The 18188-nt window shown below is 46.2% G+C and overlaps 1 protein-coding gene across 5 annotated transcripts in view; it reads left to right on the forward strand.

Moving 5' to 3' along the window:
- The first annotated feature begins 3734 nt into the window (after positions 1–3734).
- The window catches only part of Osbpl3 (oxysterol binding protein like 3), a 176727-nt gene continuing 162273 nt past the window's right edge, over positions 3735–18188 (forward strand). For all 5 annotated transcript variants that reach the window (XM_057766014.1, XM_057766005.1, XM_057766032.1 and 2 more), the window contains exon 1: positions 3735–4044. The gene's annotated coding sequence lies outside the window, so the exon portion shown is untranslated. The remainder of the gene's footprint in view (positions 4045–18188) is intronic.

The following is an 18188-nucleotide window of genomic DNA, read 5'->3' on the forward strand; positions in this document are numbered from 1 at the left end:
TTACTGGCTAGCTCTCATATCTAGATTAACCCATTTCTAATATTCTGTGTAGCACCACGATCTGGTGGCTTACCAGGGAGATCTTAACCTGCGTCTGTGTCTGGTGGGCGAATCATGGCGACTCCTGACTCGGCTTCTTTCTCCCAGCATTCTGTTCTGTCTACTCCGCCTACCTAATTTTCTGTCCTATTAAAGGGGCCAAGGCAGTTTCTTTATTACTTAACCAATAAAACAACAGATAGAAAGATGACCCACCTCCATCATCCCAGGAAGACAGTGAGTCCATACAGCCCAATGCCTGCTCTCCCAGGAAAACAGTGAGGTCATGCAGGCCAATGCCTGTTCTCCTAGGAAGACAGTGAGATCCTGCAGGTCAGTGCCTGCTTCCCCAGGAAGACAGTGAGACCCTGCAGGCCAGTGCCTGCTTCCCCAGGAAGACAGTGAGGCCAAGCAGGCCAGTGCCTGCTTCCCCAGGAAGACAGTGAGGCCATGCAGGCCAATGCCTATTCACCACAGGAAGACAGTGAAACCAAGCAGGCCAATGTCTGCTCCCCCAGGAAGACAGTGAGGCCAGAAGCTGATTTTTGTAGTGTACATGAGTCAAGACACTGCAAAATGGCTATTATACAATTCCATTTAATCCGTAAACAGCCTCAAGAGATGATATCCAGATTTCTATTGTGCAGATGGGGTTTAGGAAAGCAAAATTTACCCTTGGTTCGAGGCCAGAATCCTATCCTAAGTAGGTACTTCTGTTGCCTCCTGATCTATGTGCTAAGCCAATGGTAGTTTTCAGCCAGGATTGATTCTGCCCTCCAGGGGTCTTTTGACAATGTCTGAGGATTTTTGGTTGCTATATCTGGGTAGGACAGAGCGGGTAGAGGGTAGAGATGCACAGAGATATTCCTACCCATAAACAAAGAATTGTTGGGCCCAGAATGTCAATCACACATTGTAAAGCTCTTGAAGTGGCCCCATAAATACAATGTCTATTTCCATTTCACAAAGTGGGAGAGGTTCTCCTTAACTAGGAGTCGTCATGACAAGACAAGAAGCCGGAAGCCCATGTAGTTCTTGCCTACGTTCCATTCTGACCAGCTTCTTTTACAATGAACACAGGCAAAACCAGACAAGAACCTGCTTGCCTATGAGGCATTTCAGAGGCAAAAACCACTCAGCCAGATGAGTGAGATGACTCAGGGGGTGGGGGGGAAAGACACTTGCCACTGAGCATGAGCTTGATCCCTAGGGCACACGTGGAAAAAGAGAACCAGCTCTTGCAAGTTGTCCTCCGCTCTCCACTTTTTTTGCAGTGGCACACATGTACACGTGCGCACACACACACACACACTAAATCGATAAATGTAAAAATAAGAAAAGCACTAAGCCTACTGCAAAAGAACCCCCCCCCCCGTGGTGGAGTGTCTACAAGGATCAACAGTATATGTTCAATTGTTTGGAGAAAAGAGCTCTAGAAACTTTCTATGTAACCATTGATCTTTCTCTAGTACATTCAGATCATCGCGCTAAAATAAGACCGTGGAGCAAGCTAATTTTAGGACAGTAACGAGCTTTGGCAAGATAATTAACTCTGCGTGGGTTTCAACTTTAATCTTTCCCCTCTTGATTTGTAGGAGCGGGAGCGCCTGGAAGCTTGTTTAGAAGAGGAAGTGAAACTGAAGAGACCCACTGAGAGTCCTCTTTCTTGGAGGCAAGGCAGTTTGAATATGAGCACATCTCTCATCCTGTCTCCTTAACTGCCTCCATCACCAACCGGAACACACAGGCAGCCTGGAAGAAACGGAAGAGAAAGCCAAGGACCAGATGTCAGTTTGAACAGTAAAATCGTAGCTGTTTGTCCAACCTGTGGCTACCAAGCCCTTTGGCTGGTACAGCCTCATTGGGCTATGAATCAGGCTCAACACAAATGTGTATGTATATAGTTATATGTGATTGTACAATCTCGAGTGTGACGTTTGGAGATGATAACTACAGTGTGCAAAGTCCAAAGGTTGGGTTCCTCTGCAGTGAAGACATTCCTTAGGGATGAAAGGCTTGTCTCCTGTAGGAAAGTGAATCCAGAAGCAACAAGGTGGTTTGGAAGTGGGGAGAGGAACAGAGAGAGGATGTCTTGGGGAAGAGTTACTAGAAGTGAGAGTGGTTCAGGCATCTGAGCTGGCCGTGGGTCCCCGCCACTATTAGGCTTGCTCCTCAGCTAGCACCGCCAGGCTTGGGGTAGTAGAGGAAGCCCCGCATCATTCATACTGAAATCTCCGACCGAGTGCTAAGGCTTACAGAGTCTAGAGAATCTGAGGTCCTACCCAAGAACACATCCTAAACCCCTCCACCTGCTAGGGCCAAAGCAGGCAGCCCCAGAGAGTCTGGGTCAGCGATTGTTCCAAAAAGCGAATATCCAAGCGTGGTGAATGAAACGTGGTTTATATAGTCGTGGAGAGCGCCTCAGAAACCTTAATATGGGGTCAGACTGACAATGGCTAGTGCCACCAGTGGTGGCTGGCGCGAGTACTTGGCATTCTGGAGCGCCTAGAGTGTCAGTAACTGAGCCAAAAGACCCAAACTGCCCTGCTCGGTGAGGCCGGCCAGGCGGATCTTAAAGAGGTTAAATATGTCGCCTTGGCAGTTTGAGTGCCCGGAAAGCTCTTCCTCAGACCGAGAGTGGCAGCGCCCTTCCCGCTTCGCTTCGGGAGCCTGTTTGAGAACCTCTTCCTTCTAAAGAGGCCCTCAGGGACCTGGGCTACTCCCTCCACTCCCTCCTTCCAGTGTTCTGCGCGATCCTGTCTCAGTGATAACAGTTCATCAACGTTTTCTTGTTTATATATGTATACTTTCTTTGGTTTATTGTCTGCTTCCTTTCTAAAATGTAGGTTCTGAGAGGACAGAAACCTTGTGTGCCTTTACCGCAGGTGCAGAATCGCATCTGCTTCTGGCATTCATCATCCCCTGCCCACCGCGCCACCTGAGGCGCTGGACTCATGTGCGGTCTGCAAATTGACCTCTAATTATCAGTGGCTGGCATCCAAGCTAGGATAGTAGCAAGTGGGCTGTGAAGTCGGATGGGTCTGGCCATCTAGCCAGAGGCTCCTGCGTTTTAACCGCCAACTACATTGCATTTTCTTTCCTGGCTTTTGTACGGGGACTGTACGAACAAAATAACCCTTTTGCCCTTCCCGCTCCACTGTGCCCCCGCACCAATCTACCCAACTGCTTCTGGAGGTTGCATCCCCAGTGTCGGAACCTAGTCTCCACACCAATTCTTCTCCCAGACATCGTGTGCCTAAACTCCCTCGACTCGCCACTTATTTCCCTCTTATTTAACCTCACGCTTTTCAATGGTCAAATGATCCTCCCCTGTTGGACTACATTAGTCCCCTGGAATCTTCTTAAAACAGCTCCTCCAGCGCGGACCTTACCTCCCTCCTAGTCATTCAATAAACATTTACTGAGAGCCGGCAGGGCGCACACTGCCCAGGGTTGCCGGGAGCTGCTGCCCCGCCCAGCCACACCCACCGCCACCCTCGGCTCCTCTACGCGCCCTGAACCCGGGGTGGCGTCACGGAATCCGCCGGCAGCTTCCAAGTGCAGCGTCCCACCACCTTTCCCCGGATGACTCCTGATTGGTGGGAGTGGGAGCCACTCTGCTGCACCCCCCCATGTTGCTCCGCCCCCAGGGAAGGCTCAGGTTCCTCCTCCTAGCTCCCTCCCCTCGCTCCAGCTCTTCAGCTAATCACTCCGCGGCGCGCGCCCTAAAGTTCTGGGCAAAGTACTGAGAAACTGGTACCGGGATCGCACGCCGGTCAGTGGCAGAGGACCAGGGACCCCCGCGCCAGGAGAGCCGGTGAGCAGGGCAGGCTTCCGCCCACCATCTGTCGGCGAGTGGCGCTCGGCGCCCCAGTCTCCTGCGGCTGGTGCTGGAACTGCCGTCGGCTGAGCCTTGCAGGGACCCGAGAAACCGGGTTTGCCTCCTTCCCGGTCTGAAACCTCCACCGCGGAACCAAGCAGCGTCTCCAGCTGCGGAAAGCTCAGGTGAGCAGCAGGGCGTCCGCTGGGCTGGGATTGAGATGTGCTGGAGGCTCCGGGGAAGGTTCAGGCATGCTGCCAGTCTAGGGTCCGGAGTATGTCTGAGCTGCTCCCGGGAAGTCCCGGTCCACCGGGCAGCCCTGAGACTCGGAGGTCGCTTACGGGGTCGGCGCCTGTTTTCTGAGAGGAAGCACTCTGGTGGAGCTGTGCCCCTGGAGTGACAGCCCGGTCGGGATGGACCGGGAGAAGGAGCGGAGCACAGGAGCGCGTGCGGGTGCAGGAGGATGCTGTGCGATGGAGCTGACCCGGGCACAGTCTGGTTTTGTGCCGAGGTGGAAGGCATGGGAAACCTGCTTAATTGGGCCAGGAGGGAGGTTTTACCACATCCGCGAGCTGGGACCGGGCGGTGCTGGCACCTTGCTCTCTGGTCTCCCCCAGCCAGGTCGCGAAGCCCCACCGTGTCAGCACTGGAGACCGAGAACACTCTCCCCTTGGGGCTTCAGGAGCCCAGCGGGCGTTTGCTGCCTCCATCACCCGTGGCCTTGCATTGTGTCCTTCAGACACTTCTGAACCAGCCTGCCTTCCTGACTGTTGGGCTGGGAGAGATGTAAAGTTGTCTGTCACCTTGTGTCTGGGGGCATTTGAGTCCCCTTGGATGTCACAGTGTCCTAAGCTTCTGATTTCTGGATGAGGACATTTGGGTACTGTATTTTACACTGTAGCTGCCAAAAGATGAATTTCAGAGACAGGTAAGCATAGGTCTGATTTTTGGCCATTCACATTCCACACTCAAAGTATCCTACAAAGAGGACCTCCTTTTGGCTACCGAGAACCATCAGGCAGACGGCAGTGCTTCCAAGCTAAACGTTCATCTTGTCCATCAACTCCACGTTGTCCTGTTTGGGGCTTTTCACAGAGCTTAAAGCTGCCTGGGATGATCTTGTGTTTCCCACTGCCTGCCTCATTCTGCCACTAGGATGCATGCAAGTCCTTGGAAAGTGGAGGCTTGGGCCTGTTCCTCATTCTAGCCTCAGTGTTAAGACCGCAGCCGACCACAAGGCAGGGTCACAATACACGTTTATGGAATGAGCCAATGTAAACTTCCTCACGATTGTGAGAATGTTCATTTCACAGTTGATTTTCCTCTTTTTCCTTATTTATTTGTAAAATTAATAACTGGCAACATCTACTGCTGTTGAGCACCCACTGGCAACCATCGAGGTGTTGACTGGGAACTTTGTATAGATGCCTCATTAACTTAACAGTAGTCTGATTAGCTAGATTGTTTTTTAAGTCTCTTTTTTAGGTGTTTTTGTGTGTGCTCACAAACCTGTGTTTGTGCGTGCAGATTAGTGTTTAGAGGACTTTAGTAGTGAGTTCTCTCTCCACTGTGGGGTCCAGGGATCAAACTCCAGCAATCAGGCTTGCTAACAAACTGCCTTTTACTCACCGAACCTGATCCAAGCTAGACAGCTAGACATTTTTTAAGGAATTGGATTCAGGCTCAAGTGGGTTAACTACTTGCCCCAAGGCAAACATGATTCTAGCACCATGGTTCTAGCCTGTTTTTCTCTTGTGTTAGGTTACTTCTAAGAGGTGAAAATGTGATTTCCACTTTTACAACCAATGGAGATGTCGCTCATCTAAAAGAGTTGCTGTCTTATCCCTGAGATCTGTTTTCAGTAATGACGAATAGTTATAGGCCAGATACTACCAGAGTGCACAGGGTGTTTTATGTCCTGATCTTCGCCATCGTGACAGGCTTCACCACCCGAGGAAACTGCAGCCGAGTTCACGAATTTGCCCGGGGTCCGTAGTAACTCCCAGAGCTCCTCATTATCTTTCTGACTCTAAACCCTTAGCTCCTTCCACTATACTCTGATGTCTCCCGTCTCTCTATTTAACCAGTGTTAACCCAGTGAGGCAGCTCACTGGTAAAATGCTCCAGTGCTATCTGAGACCAGGCGTAGGCGCTGCGGTGCCGGCAACAGGCACTCCAGGTGCACTGCTTCTGAATGGTCGAGGCTCTCACTGCCATTGGTTTTTGTGGGTGAGTGTAGGGTTTGTGGGCCTGGTCGATCAGGGCCTTTTAATAGGGGAGGGAAGGAAATCTTCATTTCAACCAGATCCAAACAGAAGTCAGGCTGCTCTTCCCCACTGTGGTCAATGAGCTCAAGGTGCGATGCTGTCCATCTTACTTGGAAAGGGCTGGAAAGTTGGGCAGTTCCTTTCCTCCCAGACGCAGAGATCACTCAGTCCAGCTGGCGTTGCGGCGACTTTTCTGTAAAACGAAAGGCATTTCTGCGCCTTCTATCCCTTGCATGAAACTGAGGGCATGGAGAGGTTCTAAAAGAAAAGGTATGATTGGTTCCTAAGGGGTCAGTGGCTAAGAAGAGGGCAGGCGTGTGGTGCTTCTCCCTGCATGAGGGTCTGGATAACCCGTCATTTGTTTTTATAATGAGCTTCTTGGCAGGACTACCTTTTCTTAATTGACATTTCTACTTGGAGAGCTCTGGGGAGGACTGGATTAGAATGCCCCTGGAAGTGAGGGGGTGTGAGGTGTCGGGGACTGTGGGAGTTGTACAGCTGAACGCGCTTCCCATTCATCACTGAGAGCTGTACAGTTTCCTGCAAACCCCCATTCTGTCTAGACCCACATAGTCATCAGCTCTCCGGCCTTCTCTAGAAGCTTCTGTTTTGCCCTCTCAGTTACAACTGCTCAGATCACATTCCTGCCTTCCTCCACCCTGGTCTCAGTATCTTGGGCTTTGTCCAGTCCCTGCAGCGCCTTAGTTCAGGGATTTCACTCTGCCCTAACATGGCCTACAAATGGATTTTCCTTCCTCTCTCCTTTCTGCCATGTCCAGTGAAGCAGGTTCTTGAAGAACTGTCATTATTGTAGTGTTAAAAATTCTTGGAAGGCTTTTATAGTTATGAGCAATGTTAGAGAAGCAGCTTTGCTCCTGGATGCAGAGAGTATTGTCATGTAGAGGTGCTGGCCGTGCATCACCTCTCTCCATCCTAAAAGCCACATCAAAGCAGGTGAGTTATACCTCAGTGACAAGGGAGTCTAGGAAATGCTCAGTTCAATTTCCTTCTAATAAACGTTGGAACCGAGAGTCAAACCCCAGCCCTCTTTCCCTACCCACTTACTGTAGACTCCCTGGCTAACTCAGGGTTTGGGATGGTAGGTTCTGCCTTGGCTTTCGCTTCAGCATTCCTGACCTGTGTGCTGGCGACCTGGACCTTGTCACCAGAGTGTCTGTCTGGTCTTGCCCATGCATGCCTGTTGCCTTCAGCGCTCTCTCCCTCCTGCTCTGGAAGAACCTAGATCTTTTAAGGCTCAGCTCAGAAACTACTTCCAGCCACATAATCTCTGTGAACCCAAACTGTCAGAGCACATAAGAAACACAACCTGAAACAAGATAAGGTTTAACTATGCATCTCTTGGCTGGCCCAGAACTCTTTGTGTAGTCCAGGGTGACTTCAAACTCATAGTGTTCCACCTACCTCTATCTGGTGAATGCTGGGGTCAAAGCCCATGCCACCCCGACTAGCCTTATCAAAACATTTTCTTTTTTTTTTAAAGTGTGAATGAGCTCCTAGTTCTGATCACTGAGTTCGCTGTTGATTCCTTTCCTTTCTGTACTCTGGGTCTTTTTATATCTCCTGGCCTTCCTGTTCCCTTGCTTTCTGGCCCAGTCTTTATATTTAACTGTATTGCCCCCTCTTGACTTTATTTATATTATTATTGTGTGCATGTGTGGAATATTTACGTGTGTTCATGCAGGCACACATGCATGCACATATCTGTCTCTCTTGGTGCTGAGGTTGCTGTGGGTTCTGGGGACCCTAATTCATGACTTCATGTTCACGTAGCAAGCACTTTACCGCCTGAGCCGTCTCCCCAGTCCCCTTTCCCAGATTTTAAATGTCTTGAAGGCAAGGTGAGTGGATTCTTCTTATTTTTATTCTTGCCTAAGGATCTGGTGTCCTATTGACAAAAAAACACTGAATTGAAAAAGAATATTATACAATTATATTTGGTTACATTGTATTATGTTTTTAAAAAGCAGCTGGAGTGTGTCATTTTGTTTTCTAGTGTTTTGTTTTTGTTTTTTTTTAAAATATAAGGGTTGTTATATGGCTCCAGGCTGAAATTAATCATTTTCCTGCCTCTTCTTGCTAAGTGCTAGGATTACAGGCATGAGCCATGCTGCCCAGTCCTATTTTCTAGTGTTTGATCCATAATATTTTAATGCCTTTGTAAGTTTATGCTGAAGCAACAGAACAGCTAATGAAATCCCTGGAAGCACCTGCATGAACAACCCCCTTTAAGGCCACAGGGGGATCATAAATTTTTATATATAACAGACACTGTAGGATAAATTCCATGTATGTGATATATACCATTTTTTCATGTTTGTCCTAATGCTATTGTTATTAAAAGTCTATTACAGGGTCTGTGGGATGACTCACTTGACAGAACACTTGCCTTGCAGCCACCAGGACCTCAGTTTGATTCCCAGAACACTGGGTGCAGTGGCTGGTGCTTGTAATCCTAGCACTGGGGAGGCGGAGACAATTGAATCCTGGGACTTGTTGGGTAGCCTACCTTTCTTGTTGATCTCCAAGTGAGAGGCCCTATGAAGAAAGGAGGGGGTAGCACCTGAGGGATGACATCTTAGGTTATCTCCTGGCTTCCATATGCATGCACACACATGCACACACACACATTCACTTTATAGCTGTTTTGTATTATCAAAGAATACTTCAGAGTCTAATAATATTTCTGAGGTCCCTCAGGATCAGGTCCAGCTCCTGTCTGACCTTCTAGCTCACCAATCATCACTTGCACTACCGAGTGACAGCACCGCACCACTAGGGCCACACAGGAAAGGGATCTTTTGTATTATTTGTCACAGTCATCCCTGCTCATCTGTGTTCACCCTCCTCATGCTTAGTCATGGGTCCCACTTCAGTGTGGGCACAGCTTCCAAGAAGCCTTCCTCTGCCTCCTCCAAGTTGGAGTTGGAAAACGGTTACCTTCTCATCATGCACCACAGCCATTACCATTCTGTTGTATGAATCTTTGTCACTTGTCTGAAGTCTTGATCTAAACCACTGTTTCTCATGTGGCTTTAATTACAACAATTCAGGGATCCCCAAATAAAGTTTTCTGGCTTAAAGTGTCTGGATCAGGTGACTCGGAGGGAGGAGAGTTGGTGGCTGGAGTTTATTGTCATTCTTTTAAGCAGTTTTGTCATTTTGTATTGCATCTGGATAATATAGTATAAACACATTGTATGTATGAAGCGTATTTGGCCACTACTTTTTAAAACAACCACGGTGGAGGCATATTTCGTGTGTGGTGGTTTGGATAAAAATGGCCCTCATAGGCCCACAGTGGCACCGTTAGATGTGGTCTCGTTGGAGTAGATGTGGCTTTGTTTGGAGGAAGTGTGTCTCTGGGAGTGGTCTTTGGGGTTTCAGAAGCTCAAGCCAGGCCCAGTGTCTCTCTCTTCTCGCTGCCTGCCGATCAAGATGTAGAACTCTCAGCTTCTTCTTCGCCACCATGCCTGCCTGCATGGCACCATGCTTCCCACCATGACAAAAATGGACTAAACCAATGAACTGTAAGCCAGCCCCAATTAAATGTGTTTTCTTTATAAGGGTTGCCATGGTCATAGTGTCTCTTCACAGCAGTAGAAGTGCTAACTAAGAAATCATGTATCATACAACCATAATTCATACATCATACAGTTCATCCATTTAAGGTACATAATACACTACCACTGGTTCTTAGTATATGCACATAGTTGCGCGACCATCACCATAATTAATTTTAGGACACTTTACTACCCCTATTTTGTATCTGTGTGAACTCTCCTGTTCTGTAATGGAAGACACACAACCTGTGACCTTTTGTGTCTGATGACTTTCATCCAGGATTCTGTTTTCAAGGTTCATCCCTGGGATGCCAGGAATCAGTACTTCATGTTTTTTCCTCACTGCTTAAACATACCATATTGAGGTTAGGCATAATACCTTTAATCCCAGTGCTCAGGAGGTAGAGGCAGGCAGATTTTGGTGAGTTCCAGGCCATCTAGTAACTCAGTGGCAATGCCCTTTGCATCTTGGTGCTACCCTGTGTACATGAGATGGATGGGGAGAAGCATCCGGATGATAACGTATTTTACTGAAACTGTCATGTTGGGGTCTTCAGAGTATCTTGATTTCTTCCTGTGGTGCTGGGGACCTCCCCCAGGACCTTTGGGGTACTGCCACTGGGGTACAACACTTGTTCCACCACTTACAAACCTCAGCTTGATTTTTAGATAGCAACTTGAAAGGCCAATGGTTAAGAGAGAGAGCTAATCAAGAAGATGTGAACATGGATTCAATACTATAAGCCTTAGCATTTGGGTCAGGAGGAAGTGTAGAGAAAATGAGGTGGCCAGCGAGTGATTGACGGCTACTGAAGCTGAACGCCGTGCTTCTGGGGGTGGGCTTTGTGTCTGCACTGTCCACTGGGCTGCCCTTGGTCATATGTGGTTACTGGGCCCTTAAGTTGTGGCTATTCCTTACCAAGGTGTGCTGTGTGTTTAAAGTGCCTACTGAGTTCCGACGACAGAACATGAAAGAATGTAAAAAATATCTCAGAAACATTTTTATTGCTTACATGCAAAATGGTAATATTCCAGACATATTAGGACGTAGATTCAAAAATTATCTTATCCATTTTTTTTGTTCTTTTTAATTATGACTTAAGTTAAAATTACATATATAGCTATGTAGTCTGTTGGACAATATAGCTATGTACTTTTTATGTTTGAACATATATATTAATATAATAATAAGAAAATCCAGAGATATCAGAAGTTTTAAAAAAAACATAGAATGAAATATATTTGTGAAAACCCCTCATTTTGGAAAGTTTGGGGATTACAGATTCATTTCCAGGGGCTTTGCAGAGGCCTCCGGCAGGCAGTCTGACCTTCTACTCTCAGCCAAAAAATTGAGAATTCTTTCACAGAGCTTGGATTAGCAGCCCGAGAGGCTAGAATTGCTTCTTTGGCTATTTACCAGATTCCTTTGAAGTTGATGAGCTATTTTCTTCATTTTGGAAGAACCTAAGCACACAACTGGTGACATCACAGTTTCTGATCACATGATTTATTCTCCCGAGTTGATTTTTCCGGAACCTGCCCTACCGAGCAAGAGCAGAATATAATGTTATAGGATAATGGCATGCAGATTTAAAGTTGGGAAATTGGTTTCCTTCCTACAAAATGTACGTGGATGGAAACTGTCACTGCCTGTTTACTCATGGGATGAGAGGGGAGGTGGTGCTCTCAGTTCTTGGAGGAGGTGTGGGCAGGATGAACACCCCTACAGGAGTCATCCCCCTGCTGAGAGTGGCCATGAACAGGAAAATCGCAGCTTCAAGTCCAGTTGCTGTGCTTCCTAATGGGGAACCAGGAACCAGGAGAGGATCGCAGACTCTCAATATCTGTAGTTTGTTATCTTATTCTCCCCCACTCCTTTTTTTGGTTCAAATACCACATTTCTCCCCTCATGTATTAAAGCCTGGTGTAGTCAAGATTTCCAATCCTGTGTCCTGTGCGTCTGTCAAGTATTCCAATATTCATAAGACATTTAAATTAAAGTTTAAGTCTTCTAAGACAAACTCTCCTTCCCGAATCATCAGTGAAATTTAGAGGCAAACACTAAATAACCTATGTAGCCTTACCTTAATTTCACCAGGGTCAATAAACTCGACGTAAGTGCCTCTCTAGACTTAAAGCATGAAGTTAAGATTTTATGTTCATTCATTTCATAAGCATTTATCAATTTCATTCCGAGTACCAGACTGTTTCCAAGACCGGTCTGGAAACAGGATGTGGTGGGGGAATTAGCGGTAGAATCCACCTTCACGACTTTACAGTCCAGAAGAGGATGTAGACAGAGAATTCATTAATTACCATGGTGATATGTGGCTCAAAGGGAAAGAGTCTGGATTTTAATTGGGACCCTGGGGAGAAAAGTTCTGTTTTCCTGTGGGTCATGATTCAGGCTGCAAAGATCTGAACTAGGAAGAGAAAAGAGACTGTGGCTGGGGAATTCTCCTGGGAGCAGGAGATGTGCAAAGTCCTGCCCTTTTGTGTCTTTCAGGTTGCAGGAGGCCAAGTGGAAGCGGTGAGCAGGGTTGGAGTTTCTCTCTCTGATGCTGCACGTGGATTTGTTTACTTGCTAGTGGGGACTGAGTCCAAAGTTGAGCTTCAGTAACCTTTGTAACTGAATCTGAACATGGTCTAACGACCTAGAGGCTGATGCAGTCCTCACAGGAGCGGAAAACCAGTTGCTGGCTCTCATTCCAGTGTAGCTCATTTGTCCAGGGTCTGAGCTGAGTTCAGGGTATGTGTTAGTTACTTTTCTCATTGCTGTGACACAAGGCCTGGCCAGAAGGAAGTTAAGGTAGGAAGGGTTTGTTTTGGCTGCTGGTTTAGGGTTATAGTTCATCAACTTGGGGAAGGCAGGGCTGTGGGAGCGTGCTGGTCGTGTAGCAACAGTCAGGAGGCAGAGAGGAGTAGATGGTGGTTCTCAGCTCATGTTCTCCTTTTTATTTATTCTGGATCCCAGGCATAAGATAGTGTTGCCCACATTTAGACTAGGTCTTTCTGTCTTCAGTCAAACCTCTCCAGAAATGCCCTCACAGACAGGTAGAGATGTACGTCTCCTCCTCCTGAAACTGAGAAGCTTCTGTAAAGCAAAGGACACGGTTAACAAGACAAAACGACAGCCTACGGAATGGAAAAGATCTTCACTGACCCCACATCAGACAGAGCTGATCTCCAAAATATACAAAGAACTCAAGAAATTGGTCATCAAAACAATAAATAATCCAATAAAAAAAATGGAGAACAGATCTAAACATAGAACTCTCAACAGAGGAAGCTAAAATAGCTGAAAGACTCTTAAGGAAATGCTCAACATCCTTAGCCATCAGAGAAATGCAAATCAAAACAACTCTGAGATTCCATCTTATACCTGTCAGAATGGCCAAGATCAAAAACACTGATGATAACTTATGCTGGAGAGGTTGTGGGGTAAAGGGAACACTCCTGCATTGCTGGTGGGAGTGCAAACTGGTACAGCCCCTTTGGATATCAGTATGGCAGTTTCTTAGAAAATTAGGATTTAACCTGCCTCAAGACACAGCAATACCACTTTTGGGTATATACTTAAAGGATACTTAATCATACCACAAGGACATGTACTCAACTATGTTCATAGCAGCATTGTTTGTCATAGCCAGAACTTGGAAACAACCTAAATGCCCCTCGAATGAAGAATGGATAAGGAAAATGTGGTACATTTACACAATGGAGTACTACACAGCAGAAAAAAATAATGACATCTTGAAATTTGCATACATGGATGGATCTAGAAGACATCATATTGAGTGAGGTAACCCAGACCCAGAAAGACAAATATCATATGTAATCACTCATAAGTGACTTTTAGACATAAAGCAAAAAAAAAAACTAAAATAAACAAAAAAAACCCAGTCTATAATTCACAATCCCAGAGAACCTAGACAACAAAGAGGACCCTAAGAGAGACATACATAGATCTAATGTACATGGGATGTAGAAAAAGACAAGATCTCTTGAGTAAATTGGGAGCATGGGGACCGTGGGAGAGGGTAGAAGGGGAGGGTAGAAGGAGGGAAGGGAGCAGGAACAGAGAAAAATATATAGCTCTATAAAAATAAAAAAAAAAGTATGTCAAAAATAAAGAAGTATGTCTTCTAAGTGACTCCCAATCCAACCAAGCCAACAATGAAGATGAACATCATAGACCCTTTGAAGTCTTGAAAGCCTAATGTGGAAGCCTACTTGGTTTTGTTCTCACAGGTTCAAAACAGCTTTAAGCTGGTTTCTTGTATATGTAGACATAGCAGCCTTGTTTCCTCTGGAGCTTCGGAGTCACTAAAGAAGGACCCATGCTGCCATCTAAGGTCTTGATGACCACAAAGAACAGACAGCAATGGCGTCTAGTTACTGGGGGAGTTGTGTGTTGGAGGAAAGCATTTGGTCTGGTAGAGGTCAGAGGCTGGGACCAAAGATACCTGGTGGTCACAAGAGAAGAAGAGTGGAGAAATGTTATCAAAATACTTCTAAAATTAGTATGATAGTGCCTGGGGGTAGGGGCTGGTAGTGGAGGTTGAACGAGAAAGCAAAGATGGTTTTTGGGAAATAGTAAAGCTGGAATCTATGTTCTATCTTCTACCAAAATAAGTTCCAGATGGAGCAAAAATTTAACATTAAGACAACTAAGAAATGAGGTAGACTCCCACTTTAGTAGTTAGTGGAGATGGACAATTCTTCCCAGATACGACACAAACTCAGAAGCTATCAAATAGAAGGCTCATCTATCTGAATGCAAATCATTTTCGCAAGACCAAATCTTCTCAGTTATGTCAAAAGACACTAAAAACAAGTTTAGGGAAGCAGTAATACTTTATACTCCACAGATGTGCTTTTATCAGTATATAGAGAGAAAGGTTAGTTACTCTGGAGAGTACAGAGATGACTCCTAAACATACTAAAACTTTAATCGCATTCACAAAAAAGAAATGCAAATGAAAACCTTAATAATGTGCTCTTCCCCACATGCCAGGTTTCCACATGCCAGACAACATGGTAGCACTGGTGAGGATCTGAGGAAATAATTACTCAAATACTGGGTGGAAGTTTGAACTGGTCTCCATTCCAGGATCTGTCAAAATCACAAGTATATGCATTCTCTGAATTAGCAGTTGCCACTCTGGGAATTTCGTGGGACTAATGAAAGCATAAGCCTTCCCCTTAAGTTATGATTCAAGCAACAAGTAGAATACATAGATGCGTGCTATACATAGACTATCCAACAAAGGGATTGCATCTTATCTATTGAGTAAAAATACATGCCTATGTAGTATATTTCATATGTGCCGATGCAGATATGTATACATACATTTACACATGTGCACATACACAAAGCTGATAGCACACAGTCAGTCCCTAGGGCACGTATGTCTCCTCCCAGGTCCTTGCTAATGACTTGTGCTGATGCGTGCATCAGTCACGGTGGGAGTAGGTACCCCATGGAAATCAACAAGCTTGGCACATCAGGGTTTTTTTTTTTCCAGAGAGCCGCTTGGTAAGCATTTACTTTTACTCCCTATGTATGCACAAATATAAAATATTTTGAGGGATACACAAGAGATTGCTAATGCCACGTTCCCCCAGGAATGGGCAGTAGGAAACGGGGATGATGGTGGTGGGACTGGAATTGTATCTTCTGTATTTTAGTGCAAGTAAATTTGTTACTTATTTTGAAATGAGTATACAAAGTAACCAGAAAGTACCAGCAGACTCTCAGTTCCACCTGTCTGTGTTACTTATGATGCCCAGTTCCTGTCAGGGAAAGGAGAGAAACTCCCTTAGGGGAAAGGGTGCTTCTGGTTTTATCACTTAGGGGAAAGGATGCTTCTGGTTGAATCACACCTAGCTGGAGGCCTTTTCAGCATGGAAATGTCCAGTAGCAACTTGAGAGAGAGGCAAAGCCAGTGATCGTATCAAGCTCAGCAGTTCAGTGGATATTACTGACAACTGAGGAGGTTTCTAAGCGCCATCAACCTATACACCCTCAGGCAGGTCCCAGGAAAGAAAGGAGGATGCATGATGGGACCTTGGGATTATGAACCCAAAGGTGGGTAGGGGAAGGATAAAGCCCAACAGCGTGATGATAGTCATTCCCTTTATGGAGTAGCTCCTAAAAAAGGAGAGGCAGCTGTCTGTATTTACTGAAGTAGCGTCACCACATTTAATCCTGTTAGCCTCCTTCTAGATGGATTATGTTTCCACGATACTCCTTGAGTCAAGGAGAGTAATTCTAAACAGGACAGATCTGCTGGAGTGGATGCTGATCGCATAGGGCCTCGGAGCAGGGTGCAATTTCAAAAAACGGGAAATAAGGGGTGAGAAAGACGTGTCAGGTGAAAAGAGCGACGAGCCACAGTGGACAGTGAGTTAGCTTTTGTAGCTGGAAGGGAGGAATTGAAAGGAACCCCAGGGTATGCATGGCTGGATTCTCTGCCAGCTGGAGACCCTCCATATGTTTCTGGACAGGGGATTATGTGTTCACCCATAAGACTGGCTGTCAGATATAAAGGTTAAACAGTACATTTCTGGGGGACTTCTCGTCTGTCCACTGTGGGGAAGAGAGACTGTAGGAGGCAGAAAAATCATAAAATGTGAGCTAGATGATGCAATGGCCCATGGAACAAAGGATTGATGTGGGAGTCTTCTGTTTTGAGTTGATTTCATTGCTTGATAAAGAAACTGCCTTGGCCCTTGATAGGACAGAAAATTAGGTAGGCGGAGTAAACAGAACAGAATGCTGGGAGGAAGTGAGGCAATCGCCATGCCTCTCCTCTCTGAGCCAGATGCGATGAAGCTCTGGCCCAAGATGGACGTAGGCTAGAATCCTTCCCGGTAAACTACCGCCTCGTGGTGCTACACAGATTATTAGAAATGGGTTAGTCGAGATGTGAGAGTTAGCCAAGAAGAGGCTAGATATAATGGGCCAGGCAGTGTTTAAATGAATACAGTTTGTGTGTTGTTATTTCGGGTAAAGCTAGCCGTGCAGGAGCCGGGCGGCGGGAAGCAGCCAGCAGCTCCTTCTACAAAGGATGGCTTGGACAAATCTTGTCTCTTGGTGTTGTGTTATTTGTTTGAGACAGGGTCTCACTAAGTAGCCTGGGCTGGCCTGGAACTCATTATGACCCTACAAATCAGTCTGGTCCTATAAATCACAGAGATCCATCTGCCCTTGCCTTCTGAGTGCTGGGATTAAAGATGTACGCCAGCACACTCAGCCAGTCACTTGGTGTTTGATGGAAGCTTTATCTGTCTATGTGGCAGTCTATTTATTTGTCTTTGTATCTGAGAGTAACTTATGGAAGGGAGACTTTTTCTCTGGAACATTCCACATGGGAATAAGCAAAGTTTGGTGAATGGCGATTTGTTGACAGGTTTCCGTGCATAGTTTGTTTATGAACTGTGTTGGGTAAGTTAAGTTGTATCCACATTTACAGACTCTCACTGCCCCTGTCCGTAGGAAAGGGACATACGCTATAGCATACGCGCATAGTGTAAATCTTGGCCCACTTAGGCTCCATATCCCAGTGTGATCTTAAGCGTGTACATGTGTCATTAAGGGGTCATACCAGTAATAAGGGGTCAGAGAGAAAGCCTAAAGGTTGTAGCCGAAACAAGATTCAGAAAAAGGACTGCGTGCAAGGACTTCTTGGTACAAAACTGAAGGTAGCCTACTCCTGACTGGAAATTCCTGTTTTTCTAGTCTTTGGTCCCAGGGCTAAAAGAGCTTTGGGGTTTGTTTGTGACTTTCAGTTCTTCATATTTCAGTCCTTGACTAGGCCCCTGGGTTCTCTTTGCTTCTCTAGCATCTGCTGGACTTATTTTCATAATGCAGATAAGATGTAGGTGGACGCTTGCCTAAGATAGCTGCCTTTTCTAAGCCACAGATGACACTTTGGTTAATCAAGGCTGGGATGAGGACAGAATTTGAATTTCCTCTGTAAAATATGATGTGGGGCTATAACAGATGCTGAGACTCTTTGTCACTGCCAGGTGTCCCAGGCTATCCATGCGCCAGGAGGTATGGATATGGTTCTGACTGTGGCTGATTAGCATCCACTGAGGTTTAACAAGTCATGGTCCCGCCCACATCCCAGTAGGTACTGAGCACTGCTTTTCCTTAGCCAACTGTGTGAAAGAGCCTTAGGCAACAAGAACTTGGTGATTGTAAACTGGGCAAAGAACCCAGCCAGAGGAAGGGAGTATGTGGCTAGGAACCGGTTTTGTGGGTACGATGCTTTTAAGTCCCAGCAATACTGGAATGCCTAATTCAAATATTGATTGTGGGACCCTGTTGTGTAACGGTTTCGTCTGAGATTGAAACATTCTGCCCTGCAGCAAGCTCAAGTCAACGGTGAACAACTCAACTAGCTTCAGGAAGTCCCTGAAGCTGACCAGATTTGCTAGGCCCCTCCCTGTGAGAGTAAGCAATTAAAGCTG

The sequence above is a fragment of the Chionomys nivalis genome, chromosome 1 (assembly GCF_950005125.1).
Source record: "Chionomys nivalis chromosome 1, mChiNiv1.1, whole genome shotgun sequence".
Classification (NCBI taxonomy): Eukaryota; Metazoa; Chordata; class Mammalia; order Rodentia; family Cricetidae; genus Chionomys; species Chionomys nivalis.